This window comes from Trichechus manatus, unplaced genomic scaffold, assembly GCF_000243295.1.
Source record: "Trichechus manatus latirostris isolate Lorelei unplaced genomic scaffold, TriManLat1.0 scaffold00160, whole genome shotgun sequence".
Taxonomy (NCBI): domain Eukaryota; kingdom Metazoa; phylum Chordata; class Mammalia; order Sirenia; family Trichechidae; genus Trichechus; species Trichechus manatus.
In genome coordinates, this window is record NW_004444096.1 from 4,710,535 (window position 1) to 4,724,340 (window position 13,806).

General features: G+C 36.8%; 1 protein-coding gene across 3 annotated transcripts in view; it reads left to right on the plus strand.

Annotated features, from left to right (window-relative positions):
• The window catches only part of ZEB1 (zinc finger E-box binding homeobox 1), a 213,161-nt gene that overhangs the window by 121,927 nt on the left and 77,428 nt on the right, over positions 1-13,806 (plus strand). The gene's annotated exons all lie outside the window — the stretch shown is intronic.

Below are 13,806 nucleotides of genomic sequence, written 5' to 3' on the forward strand. Positions count from 1 at the left end.
TGCTGGCAGTCCTTGATGTTCCTGAACTTGAAGATGCATCTAACTTCACAGTCACTTGAACCAGAACATCTGAGTTTACTTTTTTTCCTTAATTTCAACCACTGCAAATACAGTATAAAATTTTTCCCTTAGCTGTAGATTAATGTTACTTGGAAAATAAATTGCTACACACACACACACAATTTATATGGAAAATAAAGTAATTTATGAAAATATGTTAGCTTTGATTTAAATCATAAGCCTTTGTAGTTACAGAAACGTTTAGGATGAGCTTATATAACAAGACAAAACTCAAAACAGGCTTTGGAAGCTTGGATAATATAAAGTTTACCATTTATAAAAATTACTTCATTTAAATAGCAATTATTTTTATTTGCTTTTATTGAAGAAATAAATTCCTGTGGTCCAGCTTACAGTACACATACTGTTACGTGGAGTAAGAGTGAGTCTGTAATACCCCTATCAGGATTGCTGACTGCAGTACATCAAGTATTTCAGTTTTATATATCATTTTCTCTTCTCATCCTCAAAAACTAGATTTCAGAAAAAACTTTCTTTTTCCCAGAAGAATCTGTAGGGGTGTATGGTGGGGATGATGCCCAGTCCTAAGTTGGCATAGGGCTTGGGTGTATATACAAGCAGCTAATCTCTCACCTAGTTCCAGGTACGTGTTTTGGCTGTTGACCAGAGAAATACCTGGCCAGAAGCCCACGTGTCTCTCTTTTTATTCGCCTTCCTAAAAAAGTCGCCTTGCCGACCGGGGAGCATTGCCTGAAACTACACCGGAAATAAGGAGAAGCAGTGACTGCATTGTGAATCTCTGATTCCGTGGGCAGAGCAACAGCGGGAAGATGGAGCACTGTAGGCCAGCCCTAGCTGTCTGGCACCCCAAAGGGCTTCACAATTGTCTTAGGATGTGAGAATCTCAGAAATTAAAATAAATTCTTAAATAAGCAAAATCTATTCTAAAGGTTAGTTTTAACAAGCCTTTGAAAATTCCACTTGCTGCTTTTCGTAGAGTGTAAGGATTGTGAAAACAAAGTAAGAGGTGCTACAACTTTAAAAAGTTAAGAACCCTATAAAGCTGTACAGTCAATAAAGTCGCTCTATGAGCCTTGGGTAATACTAATTCATTCAAAACAAGTTTAATCATTTTATTGTTTATAGGTTTCATGTAGCTTTTAAGACATAGCTTTCAACCACATGAACAGAACGTTTTTGAAAACCATAAATTGCAAACCAAAAATTATGAACTATTAAGACCTATTTAGTATAACCAACAAGTAAAAGTCGGTCCTTAAATCCTGATTTGTAGATACGTGAAGTGAAGCACTAAGCATTAAATTGACTATTGAGTACCAAGTAGCTTATTATAAATACATAAGAACAGAAAAAGCAGAGACCCAGTGGGTATACACTTGGAAGGGAATACATTAAAATACGGAAGTTAATACGTATAATCGTATAGTGCCTGGCTTACATAAGACCTCAGTAAAAATTTGTTAATAAATATTCAGTTCAGTAAGTATCTTATTTAGCATCTTTATGCCTAGTAATGTATGTATAAGACATTTTATGGGTACTCATCAGTATTCTGGAGCCCTGGTGGCACAGTGGTTAAAAGTTTGGCTGCTAACCGAAAGGTTGTTAGTTCATATCCACCAGCCGCTCCTTGGAAACTTGATGGGGCAGTTCTACTCTGTCTTATAGGATCGCTATGAGTCGGAATCGACTCCACAGCAATGGGTTTGGTTTGGTTTTAGTTGATCGGTATTCTAGTTCCTGCCATTAGAAGTCAGATATTATGAGGAGTTAATAGAGATATAAAATGCTAAAAAGAGTTACATCAGTGATATATAGTAAGATGCTGATTAGCTGCCCCTCGAATATAGTTTAGACCAGCACTGTCCAATGGAACATTCCGCAGTGATAGAAATGTTCTTTATCTTTTCTAATAGCTACTAGTGTCATGTGATTGTTGAGCACTAGAGATGTGTCTAATGCAACTGAGAAACTGAGTTATATTTTTTATTTATAATTTTAATGTGAGTAGATACAGGTGACTAATGTCTAACTTACTAAACAGCATAGGTATAAACCCCAACAATTCTCCAACTTTTTGGTTTTTAGGATCCCTTTTACTCTCAGAAACAATTGAGGACCTCAAAGTACTTTTGATTATGTGGGTCATATCTATCAATATTCAAATTTAAAACTGAGAACATTTTACAATATAAATTAATTCATTTTTAGTAATAATAAAGTCATGACATTAAACATAAGTGACATTTGTATGAAAAAATAAATATTTTCAGAAAAGATTAGTGAGAAGAGTTCCGTTTTACATTTTTACAAATCTCTTCAATGTTTCGCTTAATAAAGGCAACCGGATTCTCATATCTGCTTTTCCATTCAATTAGTTGCCATGTGTTGTTTTGGATGAAGTGTATTAAAACCCAGCCTCATACAGATACATGGCTGGAATTAGCCTTTTAAGATAATATTGAATATTCTTTGATTATTACACCAGAACTCAGCAAGTGGCAGTTTCTTAAAAGTTTAGTTGCAATTTGGAATATGAAACCGTATCAGTGAACTTTCTGTAGTCGACTACATTAAAGTCCATTGGTCTGTCTCAACTTTGAGTGGACTTTTCACCCATGAATTTGTAACATCATGCATCAGTCACTTGGAAAATATTGGTTCACTGAGTTATGCAGATCTTTCAAATATCAACGCATTTCATTCGATCATATTAAAAAAATCACCAATATCATCACCAGTCTCTTAGAAAGGTCTTTAATATTGGGAAACTGTCAGACTCACAGTGACAGTGGTAATTTCCATTTGAAAACTCAAATTTTATCATTGGCAACAAATTTGGTCATTTGTTTTCCTTGAAGTGACAAGCCTCCTTCATTTATTTTTGAGACAATGTCTTGCAAATGCCCAACTATTAATAACCATAGTTTGTCAGTCTTCTTTCAAGTAAAACTGGTCTAGCATGAAAAAAAGCGAGTTCAGCTGGCAACTCAGGCATCTGTGTGAATGTTTTTCCACGAGACAACCGTCATACTTTGATATCCAGCAGAAGTGTTTTCTGTATACATCCCATTTTGTCACAGAGAATATTTTAAAAAGCATATACTAAAGAGTCAAGATTTAATAAAATATCCTTCATAAAGGACATTCTTAAGTGAAACCAACTTTTTTTTTTTTTTTAAAGTACCATGAATGAGTGGCAGTGAAGAATAGGACTGCTGGTCGACTTTGCTGCCACTGCCTTGATTCGTGCTAAGGCACCAGCAGTTGCACCCCGGGTTGTTTTGCATCATCATTGCAGATGTCAGCAGAGTTAAAAAAAAAAAAAGGCAAATATTGCCTTTGTGTTATTATAAAAATGACTTTGACCCTGCTGGTAGGGACAATAGGGAAGGAGAAAAATTGATGTTAGCTGGAATCAGTTGAGGAGGGCTTCATAATAGAGATCGGTAGAATTTGCATACTCTGCTTCTCCTTTACCTGCTTTTTCCTATAAAAATAAAGGTAAGCAGGAAAACATTTAATATGTTAAAAAAAACTGTGCCGCTATGTTTGTTTGTGTTTTACTTTCTGATCACTCATTGATTCAAGTATTTATTGACTATATACTTCACGTAAGTTGTTTTATTGTTGTGGAGCAGTGGGTAATGTACAACATTTATAATGATAACGGTCATGTTCATAAAAGCATCTACTGCTCCCACTGTTCATAGAGCACTTGCAATGTGCTAGCTACCATGTTTATGTGATTTAAAATGCTTTGATTTAACGTTCATGGACACCTCAGGGGTAGATCTTCTAGACAGTCCTCTGGATTTTGTTCTGTTGTTGCTTAGTTGCTGTTGTGGCGGTTCTGACTCATGGCAGCCCCGTGTGTGCAGAGCAGAACTGCTCCATAGGGTTTCCAAGGCTGTGAACTCTTGAAAGCAGATCACCAGCCCTGTTTTCTGAACGGGCTCTGGGTAGGTTAGAACTGCCAACCTTTTGGTTAGTATTCGAGCACATAACCATTTGCACCAAAATCTCTGAATTTTGTTCTAGGCTCACAGTTTTCTGTGTAACTAGACAAATTACTTAACCTCTTAGAGTTTCAGTTTTCTCAAGGGTAAAATATGAGATTGAGACTTACCTTCAGATCCTTTTCTGCTTTGAAATTCATTAACAAGTATTGCAGAGCAGAGTAATCCTTTACTGATACGTTATCAGAACACCCCACACTTTAATAGAAAGTCGTAAAAACAAGTACCAAATAATTAGCGTAAACGTTCAGAAACATTTTTATGTTTCTTTCACTTTACATTTTATTGATTAAATACATATTTTGTAGCACTTAATCCTTTATTGACACATTATCAGTACACTTCACACCTGACCAAAGCCCTAATGATAGGCATGTGAACGTACCGAAAGCATGATGGAGGGGCATTATCGTAGAGACGTGTAAAACATGATGGAGGAGCACAAAGAGCATCATCGTGATCCATTTTTTTTCAGCAGTAGATCGCCAGAACTTTCTTCCTAGTCTGTCTTAGTCTGGAATTCTGCTGAAGCCTGTTCAGCATCACAGCAACACACAGGCCTCCAGTGATAGACAGATGTGGCTGCATATGAAGTACATTGGCCAGGAATCGAACCTGGGTCTCCTGCATGGATAGTGAGAAGTCTACCACTGAACCACTAATGCCTCATGTATACAGTCTAGGGACCCTTATTTGTCCTGCATGGAAGTTTAGAATTTATGGTACAGGCAATGGAGAGCCACAAAGAGTTTTAAATCAAGGGAATGAAACAATCGCTGAACTGAGATTTGGTGGTTATGTATTGTCCTCCTGTCTCATTCTGAAATAAAGAAGAATAATAAGGATATTTTAAATTTTACTGGCTTAGATTCTGTGGAGTTCAGAAAGATTTATTAAGTACTTATCAATGAAATGCTTTATAGTTCATTGTGAACCTCACTTTTTTTTCTCTTTCATTTGTTTGGTTTTTGAGGACTTTTTGTTCATTCGTTTGCTGTAACATCCTGCTTGCTTTCAGAGAAGCAGTATGGTAAGCTAGTGCAGAGGATAGCCTCTAGAGCCACATGGCCTGGATTTGAATCCTGGCTGCAGTGCTTACTAACTGGTCTGCCTCTCTTAGCTGCAGTTATCTCATCTGTAAAAGGAAGTTGTAACTTTGGAACAACACCAACAACAACCAAAAAATTAGTGTGTGGTTACGCAAATATGCATATAGGCATATAAGTGTCTGAGTATATAGGTACATATGTGTGCACAGATAGAGGTGTCTATAGGCATAGGTGTGTGTGTGCATGCATATATATCCATGTATATAATAAACCACATAGGGGACACAGGTACGGATACTTCTTAAACACCTCATGAGATTGGTTTTCTGGGGTTGAAGACTTAGGACCATACTCTCATGGGACAACTCGGGTAATTGGCATAATATAGTTCATAAAGTATAGGTTGTAAATCCCAGTGTGGTGAGTAGTGTCTGGGGTTTTAAAAGCTTGTGAGCAGCCATCTAAGACACAACTATCAGTCTCAACTCGTCTGGAACAAAAGAGAAAGAAGGAAACCAAAGACTCAGGGAAGAAAGTAGTCTACAGAACTCATAGTCAGCCCAAGCCACAGCCTCATCTACCCTGACATCAGAAGAACTAGATGGTGCCCAGCTACCACTACCGACCATTCTGATTAGGGTCACAATAGATGGATCCTTATAGAACAGGAAAGAAATGTGGAACAGAATTCAGATTCTTTAGAAGTTCAAACTTACTGGACCAGTTGAGACTAAAGGATTCCCTGCGACTGTCGCCCTGAGATATGCTTTAAACCTTAAACCAGACTCATCCCTTGAGGTCACTTTTTAGCTAAATAACAGATTGGCCCATAAAATAAAGAATATCTCCCATGAGTAATGAACTTCGTTAAGAAAAATCATCTATAGGTGACCACTGGTCAAAATGATTTGAAGCGAAGATGCAAAGGTAAGGGGACAGGGAAACTAGAGTACTGGAAATTGTACAACCAGAACAGAATGAATGAGAATAATCACACAATGTGAAAAATGTTACCAATATCACTGAATACTTTGTGTAGACATTGTTAAATGAGGGCCTAATTTGCTGTCTAAACCTACATAAGCAGGATTGAACTTTTCTTTATACCTGTAGTAGAAATTTGATAGGTCATAATTTCTTTAAAATACTTTTAAACTACCCTATTCTTTGTCTCTATTAAATTTGCTTTTTACGTGTATCTTTCCAAGAATGTCTACTTCCTTCACCACTAAGTCAGTGTACTCTTTGAAATAAAATTTATAAGAAAATGTAAGTATGGTTAGTTCACATGCTCTTCCATTTTCTTGGATATTATTTATTTTCTGGAATAGATTCTTTCTGTTCAAAAGTGATTATAATTCCCACTGCCTCTCAGGTAAAACAAAATACTAAAAAAAAATTCCTTCATTAGGAAATTATTTGATACTACAATTCAAATTTAACTTCTAAACAACATATTTCAAATAAAAAAGAAATGTATTCATTTCATTTCTGTGGCATGTTAGCAAGGCATAAAAGAGAAATTAGGAACAATGAGGCAGGAATTCCCATAGTATTTATTATCTATATTACTCTTAATTTAACATTTAATTCTATACTGTCACATTTTATTCTATAATATTTTATGTATATTACTCATCTTCCATAACGATTGCCATTATCTCAAAAGCAGAGACTGTAGATGTATGTCTTCACTCTCCTACCTTCTGGAGCACTTAGGTCAAAGGAACTAAGTTATTCATTCTAATTTGAGAACTCACAAACTTGTAACATGTTGTAATGTTTAGAAGTTCTCAGTAAAACTAAATTCTATTTACCTATAAATTCCATATAAATTGTTTACCTCTAATGCTTCATTAGGAAATAAATTCTAATTCAAATTTTAGGAGTGTGACCCTTTTCCATCCATGTCTGACCAATAGAGGACTAGAGAGACTTGTTCACAAGCCAAGAATCGGGAATTGGTGCCGTTGTGTTGAAATGTGGCCCTCAGGAAAGCCCCTGAAGAGGAGCTCTCCTAGTGGGGCGCCGTTAAGCCTTACTTGCATTATTGTACACTGCCATTTCCCTGGAAAAAGGGAAGATCAGTCCTCAGACTATGTCGTTAAAATTCATGGTCTTCTCCTTTTGACTTCTGTTGTGATTTCCTTTCCCATCGTGAACACTAGAGTCCAGCACGTGGCCAACAGTTATTAATCAGGTACACTGTATTACTGGTTTACGGGAACCTGAGAGAACCAAATGAAATGAACTAGAATAGAATTTTTGTCCTTTTCTTTCATCTTATTTTTCATAACTACTTCAGCTACTAATCAGTGAGTCTCAAAACCAGTTAGGGAAAAATAAAGTTCTATCAATCCTTTGTTACCCTAGAGTGCCTTCTCAGATTGGTAAATAACGAAATTTAAACATTTTTGTAAAATGAGAAAAACTTAGAATCATGCCAGTTCCTGTAGTATGAGCTGTTTAAACATTTCTTAATTTCGTATATGAGGGTATGTGTGTTACTATAACCTGTATGTTGGGGTATGAGTTGCCTTTGACAAGGGAAAGCATATGCTGTCCATGTGGCATTGCTCCTGGGCATCTGCACAATAACGTAACTGCTGGCAGAGTGAGTGCAGCTTCTCTCAGCTCTAGCCCATGCAGAATTAACTCATTTTGGTCTTCACTTATCTCTTCCTGCAGTTATAATCTTCCTCTTTGTTTTACATAACCCTGCTGTTTATGTCGCTATGAATCGAAAAGGTGAATGTTGATTCATACTTCTATGATAGACTGCTTTCTTTCATACAGAAGGAACACAGAGCTCATTGTTTTCTAATAAGAACTTCAAATAAAATTTTATTTTGAAATCTACAACATGTATGTTCACAATATATTATTCTTAAACGTCAGGTAACCTTTAATTTTTTAAATTTAGGATCTTGATTATTTTTTAAATTATACCCCCTGTTATAAAAAATCAAATAACATAAAAATATTAAAGAAGAAATGTTTTCCTCAGGTCCAGTTCAATTTTCTAAAGTGTACCACTAACAACAGTGTGCTGAATATTATTTCAGACTTTTTCTTTGGGTATTTAAAATTTACCTTTAAAAATTATTTGAAAATAAGCATTCAAATAATATAGAAGGAATAAAGTAAAAGAGACAAGTCCACTCTTTCATTACTTTATTTCCTCATTCGTATATTCTTCTAGACATTGTCAGTTAATATTCAGTATGGGTTTATATACTATGTCTTTATTTTCTACAAGAATGAGATCAAACTATTTTTGATCTCCGTATGTCAGTACAAAGGGATATATCTTGGATGGCTAAGTTTTTTATAATTAAAAACAAGTTTGCAGATAAACACATTATGTACATTTTCACACAGCATAAGTTAATTTGTAGTGTAAATGACAAGAAATTGCTGAATCAACAGATAAACATTTTAAATTTTGATAAATATCGCCAAATTAACACAACAACGTGTAAGAGAGTACCTGTTTCCATAACCCTTGCATATACCGTGTATTATCAGAACTTTTTTAAAATTTTTTGCCAGTTTAGTAGAGAGGTATCATTTATTGAGTAGTTAGTACTTGTAGGCCTTGTTCTAGATGCGCGGGAACATAGCAGTGAACCAAACAGAAGAAAATCCTGCGCATAGGGAACTTATATCTAGTGGGAGGAGACAGGGAAGGAAAGAATGAGAAAGGAAAAGAAAAAGAAAAGGAAGTACGGAAGTTGGTAGTAAGTACTTTGAAGAGAAATAAATCAAGGGAGAGGGCAGGAGTTATAATTTTAAATAAAATAGTCATAGAAGACCTCACTGACGAAGTGAAATTGAGCCGTGCATAAAGAGCATTCTAGGTGGAGGGAACATGAAGTCCAAGAGCCTTGAGCCAAGGGATGAGTGTAGCTGAAATGGAATGAGCAAGAGTTAAATAGAAGATGAAGTCAAAGAGAGAACCAGGTGAACAGGAGTCAGGTCGTAAAGGGCCTTTGGGTTACAGGGAATAAGGGGGAAAACCATTAGATAGTTTTGAGCAGAGGAGTGACAGGATTCCCCTAATTCTTTAAAAAAGATACTTTGGCTGCTGTGGTGAGAACTATCTGTAGGCAAAGGTGGAAGCAGGGAGACCTGATAAGAGCCAATTATAATATTCTGGGTGAGAGATGATGATGGCTTGGGGCAGGGAGAGTTGGTGGTAAGTGGTTAGATCCTGTAGGTATTTTTAATGTAGACCCAATAGCATCTCCCTCCAGACTAGACGTGGGGTGTGACAGAAAAAGAAGAGTCAAAACTGACACCAACATTTTTGCCCTGAGCAACTGGAAAAATGGAATTGCCATTTACTGAAGTGGAGAAAGACTGTAAGAGAATTAAGACTTCGTTTTCAGACATGACAAGTTTGCCCATTAGATATCCAAGTGGAGATGTAAAGTCGGCAGTTGGGTATTCAAGTCTGGGGTTCAGAGGAGAAGTGTGGGGTGGAATATAAATCCAGGAGTCACCAGATGGTATTTAGAGCTGTGAGACAGATTGAGGCCCAGAAGACGAACAAAAGAAACTAAAAAGAAGCAGGCAGTGAGTTAGGAGGAAAATCAAGAGAGTCGAGATGGAAGGGCCGGTTGTGAAAAGGAGGAGTGATCCACCGTGTGAATGCTGAGGTCAAGTAGGATGAGGACTGGAAATTGTCATTGGATTTAGCAACGTAAAAGCCATTCATGATTATGATGGGCAGTTTTGGTCAAGTGTTATGATTGGAGTAGGTTTAATAGAGAACAGGGAGGAACAAATTGGAGACAAGGCAACTTTTTAAATAAGCATTGCAGAAAAGGGAGACTGAAGTATGGAATTGGGAAGAGTGAGATTTGACCAGAATAGGGTTTAACCACACTAGGAGTTTTGAGAAGGGCAAGGAAGATAACGAAGTGATTATAATGACACAGGATTAAATGGGGGTATTTCTTTAGCCATAATCAGTGAAGCTGAGCATCTTTTTGCGTATTTATTGTCCATGCACATTTTCTGTGTGTGAATTGCCTTTGCTTGTTATTACTGAGTGGGTGTCTTTGTTATCGAGTGCTGTTGTAACAGAAACACCCCAAGTGGGTGGCTTTAACAAATAGAAATGTATTTTCTCACAGCTAGGAGGCTGGAGGGGCTCTGGCGGCATTCTGGTTAAGAGCTCAGCTGCTAAGCAAAAGGTCAGCAGTTCGAATCCACCAGCTACTCTGTCCTGTAGGGTCGCTATGAGTCGGAATTGACTTGACAGCAGTGGGTTTGTTTTTTCGTTTAGGAGGCTAGAAGTCCGAATTCAGGGCATCGGCTCTAGGGGAAGGCTTCCTCTCTCTTTTGGCTCTGGAGGAAGGCCCATGTCTCTCTTCAGCTTCTGTTCCTAGGTTCCTTGGGGATCATCATGTGGCATGGCGTCTATCTTCCCCTACCCCCACCCCACTTTGTACCTGCTTGCTTAATCTGCTTTTATATCTCAAAAGAGATTGATTTAAGATACACCCTACACTAATAGTACCTCATTAACATAACAAAAGAAAACTAATTCTCAAATGGGATTATAACCACAGGTATAAAACCAAAAAGCCAGACCCATTGCCATCGAGTCAATTCCGACCCGTAGCGACACTGTAGGACAGAGTAGAGCTGCCCCTTAGGGTTTCCAAGCAGCTGGTGGATTCGAACTGCTAGCCTTTTTTTCTTAACCACTGAGCCACCAGGGCCCCTCCACAGGTATAGGGGTTAGGATTTACAACACATATTTTGGCAAGACACAGTTCAGTCCTTAAGTGGGTTATCTTTTCTTTATGAATATTTAAAAATTCTCTGTGTGATAAATCAACCCTTTGTCACATGTATTGCAAAGATTTTTTGCAGTTTGTCATTTTTTTTCTGTTTTGAGTTTATTTTTCTATGTACAGTCATGGGGTATTTAGGACAGCCTTCCTTATTCCATGATTGTAAAAGGATTTACCTATGTTTTCTTCTAGTACTTTTATGGTTTCATTTTTTTAAGTAAAAATCTTTGATTAATTTCAAAGATTTCATTTTGGTGAAAGTTGTGAAGTGTGGCAGTCTGGCTTTATATTTTTCCCAATGATATTTGTTGGATAATGTGTCTTTTCCCCCATTGATTTATAAGACTTCCATGTTTGAGGATCTATTTCTGGCTTCTTTCAGGTCCGTTGATCTGTCTCTCTATTCCTACACCAGTATGAATCTGTTTCCATTTCTTTACCTTCACAAACCGTTTTACTACCTGATACAGCTATTCCACATTCCCCTACCATCATCATTACTGTAGTTTTTCTGAAGTGTCCTGAATATTTCTATTTCTTTATTTTTCCAGAAAATAATGATAATACTAACAAGACTTATTGAACATATATGTGTGGTACTATATCAAGTGTTTTTGTGTATGTAATTATTTTCACCATTATGACACCCTCGTTAGGAACATACTGTTATAATCCCTGCCTTAGACGTGAGGAAACTGAAGCATAAGAAGATTAAATAGCACGCCCAAGGTGGCATAGCTAGTAAACGGTGAAGCCGTGGTTTGCACCAGGGAGTTGGCTCCAGAGACTGTGCTCCTACCTTCCCGTATAAACTTTAAAATCATTTGGTCTAAGTCATTTAGCTTTAGAATCTGAAATAATCTATTAGTATTTTGTTTAGGATTACATTGAATTTATAGGTAGTTTTAGGTAGAATTGTCATCTTTACGATATGAAATTTTTCTATCTAAAACAAAGTATGTCTTTTCATTTATTCAAATCTTTTATGACGCTCAGTAGACGGTCAGAGTTTTCTTTATATGTTGTTGTTAGGTGCTGTCCAGTCATTTCCGACTCATAGCAACCCTCTGTACAACAGAACGAAACACTGCCCAATCCTGCGCCATCCTTACGGTCGTTGCTCTTTTTCACTGACCCTCTACTTTACCAAGCATGATGTCCTTCTTCAGGGACTGGTCCCTCCTGATAACATGGCCAAAATAAGTGAGACGAAGTCTCACCATCCTTGCTTCTAAGGAGTATTCTGGCTGTACTTCTTCCAAGACACATGTGTTCATTTTCTGGCAGACCACGGTATATTAAATACTCTTTTCCAACACCCTAATTCAAAGGCATCAGTTTTTTTCAGTCCTTCCTTATTCTTTGTCTGGCTTTCTCACACATATGAAGCAATTGAAATTACCATGGTTTGGATCAGGTGCACCTTAGCTCTCCAAGTGACATCTTTGCTTTTTAGCACTTTAAAGATGTCTTTTGCAGCAGATTTGACCAATGCAATGCATCGTTTGATTTCTTGACTGCTGCTTCCATGGGTGTTGATTGTGATCCAAGTAAAATCCTTGACAACTTCAGTCTTTTCTCCATTTATCATGATGTTGCTTATTGGTCTGGTTGTGAAGATTTTTGTTTTCTTTCTGTTGAGTATAATACATACTGAAGGCTGTAGTATTTTGATCTTCATCAGTAAGTGCTTCAAGTCCTCTTCACTTTCAGCAAGTAAGGTTGTGTCATCTGCGTATCACAGGTTGTTAATGAGTCTTCCTCCAATCCTGGTGCTGCGTTTTTCTTCATATTTTATTATATAGGTTTCTTTATATAGATTTTCCATATTTCGTGTTAGGTTTTTATTTTGTGTGCTATCTTTTGTGTTGCTATTATTAATAGGATTTTTTCTTCTATTTATTTTTGGCTGGTTATTGTTGGTATATGGAGTCCCTGGGTGGAGCAAATGGTTAAGTGCTCGAATACTACCTGAAAGGTTGGCAGTTTGAACTCACTCAGAGACATCTTGGAAGAAAGGCCTGGCGATCTTCTTCTGGAAGGCCTTGAAACCCCTATGGAGTGCAGTTCTACTCTGTGTACATCGGGTCACTATGAGTTGGAATTGACTCTGTGGCATTGGGTTTGGTTTTGGTTTTTTATTGTTTGTTGATTGGAAAGCTATTGATTTTTTTCTGTTAAATTCGTAATTAGCCATGTACCAAATTTTCTTATTACTAATAGTTTTTTTGTGTGATTTCTCTTGCGTTTTCCAGAAATGTCATCATATCACCTGCAAATAATAATTCTGCTTTTTTCCTTCCAGTATCTGTGCTTTTACTTTTTCCTTTAAAAGAAATCACATTGGCTTGTTCTTGCAGAACTTTGTTAACTAAATGATGACAGTGAGCATCTTTATCTCTTGAAAATGCCTCTGACACATAATCTTTATCATTTTGGACTGACTTCAGTTTTACTTTCATGAAAGAATGTCGACAAGAAATATTGAATTTTATCAAATGCCTTTCAATGTCTATAGAAGTCATGGTTCTTCTTTACTATATTAATATTGTGAACTCTTATATATTTCCTAATGTTGAACTAATCCACGCTTCATTCTTTAGGTGTACTACTGTATTTAATGTTATACTTAGGACTTTTGTATCACTCATCACCAATGAGACTGAGCTGGTGTGTGTGTGCATGCGTGCATATGTGTGTATGTGCTATTTCTCAGATTTTAGTTGACAGTTATTATACTGGCTTCAGGTAAAGTATTTAGACTCTTTTCTTTTGTCTCTGTCTTTTAAAATAGCGCAATTATCATTCCTTTGAAGATTTGAAGAAATTAACCCGAGAAGACGTCTGACTCTTCGGGTGGTGAACTACTGAGTATCTTCTTCAGTGTAT